The sequence below is a fragment of the Oryctolagus cuniculus genome, chromosome 6 (genome assembly GCF_964237555.1).
Source record: "Oryctolagus cuniculus chromosome 6, mOryCun1.1, whole genome shotgun sequence".
In the NCBI taxonomy this organism is placed as follows: Eukaryota; Metazoa; Chordata; class Mammalia; order Lagomorpha; family Leporidae; genus Oryctolagus; species Oryctolagus cuniculus.
Genome location: NC_091437.1, coordinates 122,203,703 through 122,209,702, shown reverse-complemented (window position 1 = coordinate 122,209,702; position 6,000 = coordinate 122,203,703). Strand labels below are relative to the sequence as shown.

Here is a 6,000-nt window from a genome sequence, read left to right as displayed (position 1 = left end):
TTTTAGTGATAATTAAATGAGAGCAATATAAGTTAAAAAAGATTAAATATAATACTGCATGGTGATGGTCAGTGCCCTATAAATATCTACTCTATTACATCTCATGCCTTAATGACACATGGCCCCATAATCAGCTCCTCATGAAAAGAGTCTAAGAAAGTCAGCCTGTTTCACCAAGTAATGCATTTGATCCACACTTCCCAACAGACCTGAAATAACTGAAGTTGGTAATGTTCATTCTGTTTTATTCAACACATTTGGGGTTTTGTGTTTGTTAAATATTTTTTTCTAAGAACATTAGCATGCAAGAAATATTTTCAATACATATGTAAATGACTTTTTAAGTACTATTAAAAAATCTCCCAGGTACTCCCAGTTCCATATCATGATCTATGGTAACTAATTAAAGAGGCATGTCAATCACCAGTGGCTCACTTCCCTGGATGTACTGAAAATACATGGCATTGTCTGAATGAGTTGCACTGTTAACAAGTTAGACCCAGAACTGGAAGCCTATGACAAGGTAGAAGAAACTCTTGCCCCTTCTTCTCCCCACCAGCCTAAGGTCTTCTCTTCTTATCTTGAGCTCCCAGGTCCCATTGCTGCAGAAGTGAATAGGAAGGTAAAAGAGCTAGAATTGGCAGAGAACAAGGAAGAGACTAAACTCCACATAGTCCCAAGCTGAGCCTGAGCAGTGAAGTAAGCAGAACTCTATGAAATCATCTGCTGTTTCCCCTCCTTTAACTCTGATAAGAAAGAATCCCAGAAGTTTAACTCATGAAGCTCAAATTAAAACCCAAAAATATCAAGTGACAAGTCCAAGGTCATCCAGCTTTTCTGGAATCTGGGTCCAAAAAGCCTAAAGCTTCTGCAGTGACCAAGTATGTTACATCAGTCTTAATCTATATGTCCACACAGATAAATGTCTCTTTTCCTCTCTGGGCCACATTCTGGCTTCTTCTACCCCAAAATCAGCCAGCACCGTCTCAGGAAAACAAGATTTTTCACGATCTGTAATTCAAGAGAAATGCCTGATTCTACAAACAAGTCAAGAGTCATACCTAATATATTACGGTGGCAATGATTCTCTAAAAGTGCAAAGTAGAAAAGCACAAAACATGAGCAAGAAAAAACCTACGCATATTTTAAGCAAACGCAGATATCAAAATCCACTTAAAGTGGGAATACCAAGGGTTGTTTCTGGTGATTGATTTTAACAACTTCTTTTAAGAAATCATAGTCAGGATAACTCTTTTAAAAGGTGGGATTTTTTTTGTTAATGCAACTTTTTGGTAAACTATCAGAAAGCAAGAGTTGAAAGCCTGTGTGTCCGCTGCCTCCACCGCAGGAGTATCGCTATCCATTCACAGATGGGTTCATTCAGCTCTTCGTATTTCTTACACACTCAATCCTTTACTCACTGGTTAATGCATTCAGTTTTATTCCACAGGTTCTCACTCATTCAATTACTTATTGAATACACAAGTCTGACCCGGCTGGGCTCCAATGCGACTTAAAAGTCTAGTAGTGGGGCCTCGCCGCACACCAAAAAGGAAGTACCAGGCAAAATGAGAAAGAGGCCTCAAAAAAATGCCCCCATAAAACACCCTAGACGCTCGGGCGAGCCACGAATATTCCACAGGCGGGACAGAGAAGCTCCCTGGGACTCGGCGCTGGGCCTTGGGGCTGGGGGCACTATAGGCCGCCCCCTACCCCCCTCCTCCAGCACCACCCCTGCCCCGGGTCCCATTTCTAGGCCCGGAGCCTCAGTGTCACAGAAGGGGCAGGGCCGCGGCCCGGGCTCCCCAGACCCGCCCTTCAGTCGCTCCTACGAATGAGCGCCGTTGGACAGCCGCCCCTCCCCCGGGGCGGCCCCGGCCTCAGCCCGCCAGCCTAACCGCCGGCCGGGAGGAGCACGGCCTCGGCCTAACGCACTCGGGCCGGGCCAGGCGAGCGGCGAACGCACCTTGTCCGGAGGCTCCAGCGGCGGAGGCGGCGGCGGCGCTCGGGGCCAGGCTCGAGGCCGGCCTTAAAGTGCCGGCGGCGACCACACCCCGGGCGAGGCGCCGTCTCGTGACTGCGGCCCTGCCCCCCGGCACTGTGGGTCGAGAGGCGGGACGGGAAAGGCCCGGCCTCGGGGCCGGGGGACGCGGGCGCAGAGGCCTGGGTCCCACCTGCAGAGCCCCTGCGGGTCTCGCCTGGACTCTGGCAACCTCAAGGCCACAGACTGGGCCGGATGGGCTCCTCAGCTTCTCTGAGTTGTGATAGAAATTGAGGGTTACACCAGGGGCATGGGCACTTGGGGCCGCGGCGGGGATAGGCTCGCGGGCGTGGCGCCCAGTCCACCGTCGCCTTCCGGGCCTGGGCGGAGGGCTGTTCTGAAGCTGTGGGCTCAGGGCAGGCCCGCGCGGGGGCACAGGGCCGCGCCGGACTCGGGCCTAGGTGTCCTGTGGTTCAGAGGGTGGCTGCGCAGGTCGGGGCTGACGCGCCAACTTGAAAGGTTTGTGTCTGTTTCCAAACTGGCTAACTATGGCTACTCCACCCTTGGGAGCTGCGGCTCGCCTCTCACCAGGAGGCCCCGATTAAACCCTTAGGATCCTGACCTGCCCATTGCAGGCAGTGCTGGATGCGGTATTGTTGGAAGGCAAACCAGGAGATGAGAACTTCTTCGCGTTCTTTTATGAGTTGGTTGGGTGCCCAAGAAGGCAGAAACTCACAGCTTTTGTCCACAAGTCACTCTCTGGTCTGCAGTATGTGCTCACGTATTTTCCATGTGTGACGTTTGCCCAAGTTTAATGGCTTTTTTTTTAACAGCGTTTAACAGATGTTGTGTTTGTGAAACATGGAGCAATTCTTAACCAAACATATACTAAACACTTTTCATTAAAAAAAAAAAAAAAGAAAGAAAAAGAAAAATCACATGCTCACTAAAAAAAAAAAAAATGACGGAAAACAGGCAAAGTCCACTCACCTGTGTCCGCCGAACATAGGTAACAACCACTGTAAATTTTTGCTTGCCTAGTTGCCTACCGAATACTGTCCATTCCATAAAGCAATCAAGGGTCCCCACCATGGCCCCGGCCTATCTTTCCAGGCTCCTCTCCAACATGCCCTATCCAGCCCCATTTAGGGATTTTTTTGGAGTAAAGGGCCGTATTTTATTATTTCTAATCTGACATAGATGGTTATTTACAATTAAAAGCATGCCAACTTAAATGAAAAAAGACAAACTATAAACCCCAGTTTTTCTTAAGTATACAAATGTGCAACAAATATAAAATTCTCTTCTGATTTGTTTTTTAAATTTCTAAAAACTTACTCTCAATTTCTGTACTTAGCACAGCATGGGCCAATAAAAGGAAGGTTCCTAGGTTAGCACTGATGAGCAGACTTCAGGTTAAACTGACTTACTATTTTTTATGTATGTTCAAAGGCCTTTTGATCTCTGGGCCTTGTTTTTGTGAAATTCCTAATGTGATAATAATAGTGGAACATTATGTTTGTTTATGTTTATTTTCATCAGAATGTGTATATATGAAAAAGAGAGAGAAAGAAGCAGAGACTATATCTTCCGGTTCACTCCTCAACTGCCTATAGCAGCCAGGATGGGGCCAGGCTGAAGCCAGGGGCTAGAACTCAATCTGGGTGATAGGGACGCAATTACTTCATCCATCATCTACTGCCTCCCAGAGTACATATTAGGAAGCTGGATCAGAAGCAGAAGTGGGACTTGAACCCAGGCATCCAGTGTGGTGTGCAACATACCAAATGGCGGCTTGACTTGCTATGCCACAATTCCTGTCGCCTAAGAGTTTAATATTTATTGAGTCCTCTTTGCTGAGACTTTAGATAGATTAACTGGATTTTTATCAATCGTATACACTAAATGTTATAATTATTTCCACTTTACAGATGAGGCAGTTGAGGATTATGAGGATTAGCAAAATCAAGTCCCACAACTAGTGAGGTGCAAAGGCAGGGTTCTAAACTGAGTGGCCTTGATTCTGGAACCTATGCAGTCATTGGCCATCATGCTGGGCCCTTCTCACTGAAACTTCCTCTAGTATAACAGAAAACCCTTTGGTTTACACTCATGTCTAATCCATTCAAGCTGTTTCCAAAGCTGTAAGCTTCTGCTACTGTGACATTTCTGTATTTCCATGGCTCTTGGCACTGTCATCTCCCAACTGGAACATCCTTTATGTCCATGACTCCACCCACACAGGAAGCTGAGTTCACTATCATCCTTGGGTTATCAATATCCTTTGCACTTACTAATGCTATCATTATTTTACATCTGCATACCCTATCAGACCCTAGGTCACTCACTACACCCAGAGTTATCTAACCAAAGGTTTTTTTTTTTTAATTTATTTAATTGAACAAACACTTCTATAGCATTTATGATGTGCCTGATGTTCTAAAAGCATTATAACCTCACAAAGAGGAAAAGGGGGCACAGAAAGCTTCCTAGTGAGTTGCTAGCAACTTACTATTACTAGCAGAGCCAGAATTTCAAGCCAGGAAACCTAGATCTAGTGTCTGTTTCTGAACCACCTTTCTGTGCTGATTTTTTCTACGTTGTGTGTTCTTCCTGCCTAAACATTTAACAGCTTCCCACTATTCCTAGGATAAAGGCCAGTCTCCTTAGTAGAACCTGCAAAATGCTGTGCAAAACCCCTAGCTCTCTCGCTGTCTTCTAGCCACACTTGTTTTCGTTCCTTGCTTGAGGGAATCCCATTCCCTCTGTCCACAGCATATGTTGTTCTTTTGGCTTGGACTGCTGTTTCCTTACCTTGTCCTTCCTGAACTCAAGATAATCCTTTGGATTTTAGTTCAGGAAAACTTTCCTAGACTAGGTCAAATATCCCATTATACATTTTTAGTCCTTAATGATAACTATTAGTTTATATTGCATTGGTGTGACTATTTGACTAAGGTTTGTCTCCCCTTCTTTATTATAAGCCCTGTAATAGCAAGAACTCTCTTATTTGCCCTCATTTATATGCCCAGCACCTAGTACAGATGTAGCAATCAATCAGTAAATACATTCAATGAACAAATAAAGAAATAAATTATATTCAGTGTGTTATAAAATTATCGGGGCAGATTGGTGTTCTGGTGTAAATGTTTACTAACCAACTAAAAATAACCCTCTCTTTACCACTTGCTGATTTCTGTGGTATAAATATTTAAGCATGGCCAATTTCAAGATGCCAATGTGACATCACACAACGTGGTACCATGCTGGAGTTGAGAAGTACTGAGAGCCCGTACCAGCCGGCTCCAGCACACTGCGGGAAGGGCATGGAGATTGGTGGGGCAGAGAGGGACCCACAAAGCCAGGTACTTCCCAGTGATCTCAACTGAGCGAATACAAGTTTGGGAGATGGCAATGTGTATGGGGCAACAATGGGTAAGGACAGAGGAGGTGGAGGTTGGACAAGGAAGAGAGAGAAAGTTTAGTAGGGCTAAAGTGTGCATTTGAAAAGAAGGGCTTTGTTTTTCAAGAATAATGTATTTATTTTGAAAGAGTTACAGAGAGGGACAGAGAGAAGGATATCTTCCATCAGCTGGTTTTACTCCCTAGATGGGTGCAGGGTTGGGCCAGGCCAAAGCCAGGAGCCAGGAACTTCATCCAGGTCTCTGACATGGGTGGCAGGTTTCCAAGCACTGGGGCCATCTGCTGCTGCTTTCCCAAGCCCTTATCAGAGAGCTGGATCAGAAGTGGAGCAGCTGGAACACAAACCCCTGCCCATATGGGATGCTGGCATCATGGGTGGTGGCTCTACCCACTATGCCACAACGCTGGCCCCGGAAGGGTTTGGTAAACCTTGTTAAGAGGTTAGAACTTTATCCTCCTGGGAAGCACTGGACTGGCTTAAGCAAGTGGGTGGCACAGTGAGGTTGGCAATTTAGAGAGTTTGCTCGAACTGCCTTTGCTGAGTGGATTGGTCACCCAGGTAAGAGATGCTAGTGAGTGGAAACAGGAGAGAGATG

The 6,000-nt window shown here is 45.9% G+C and overlaps 1 long non-coding RNA gene across 1 annotated transcript; it reads right to left on the bottom strand.

Moving 5' to 3' along the window:
- Positions 1 to 228: 228 nt before the first annotated feature.
- On the bottom strand, positions 229 to 3,073 carry LOC138849943 (uncharacterized). The gene is made up of 2 exons (XR_011389247.1): positions 1,967 to 3,073; positions 229 to 1,011 (listed from the first exon to the last, which is right to left on the bottom strand). It is a non-coding gene; the product is annotated as an uncharacterized lncRNA (long non-coding RNA).
- Positions 3,074 to 6,000: the final 2,927 nt, after the last annotated feature.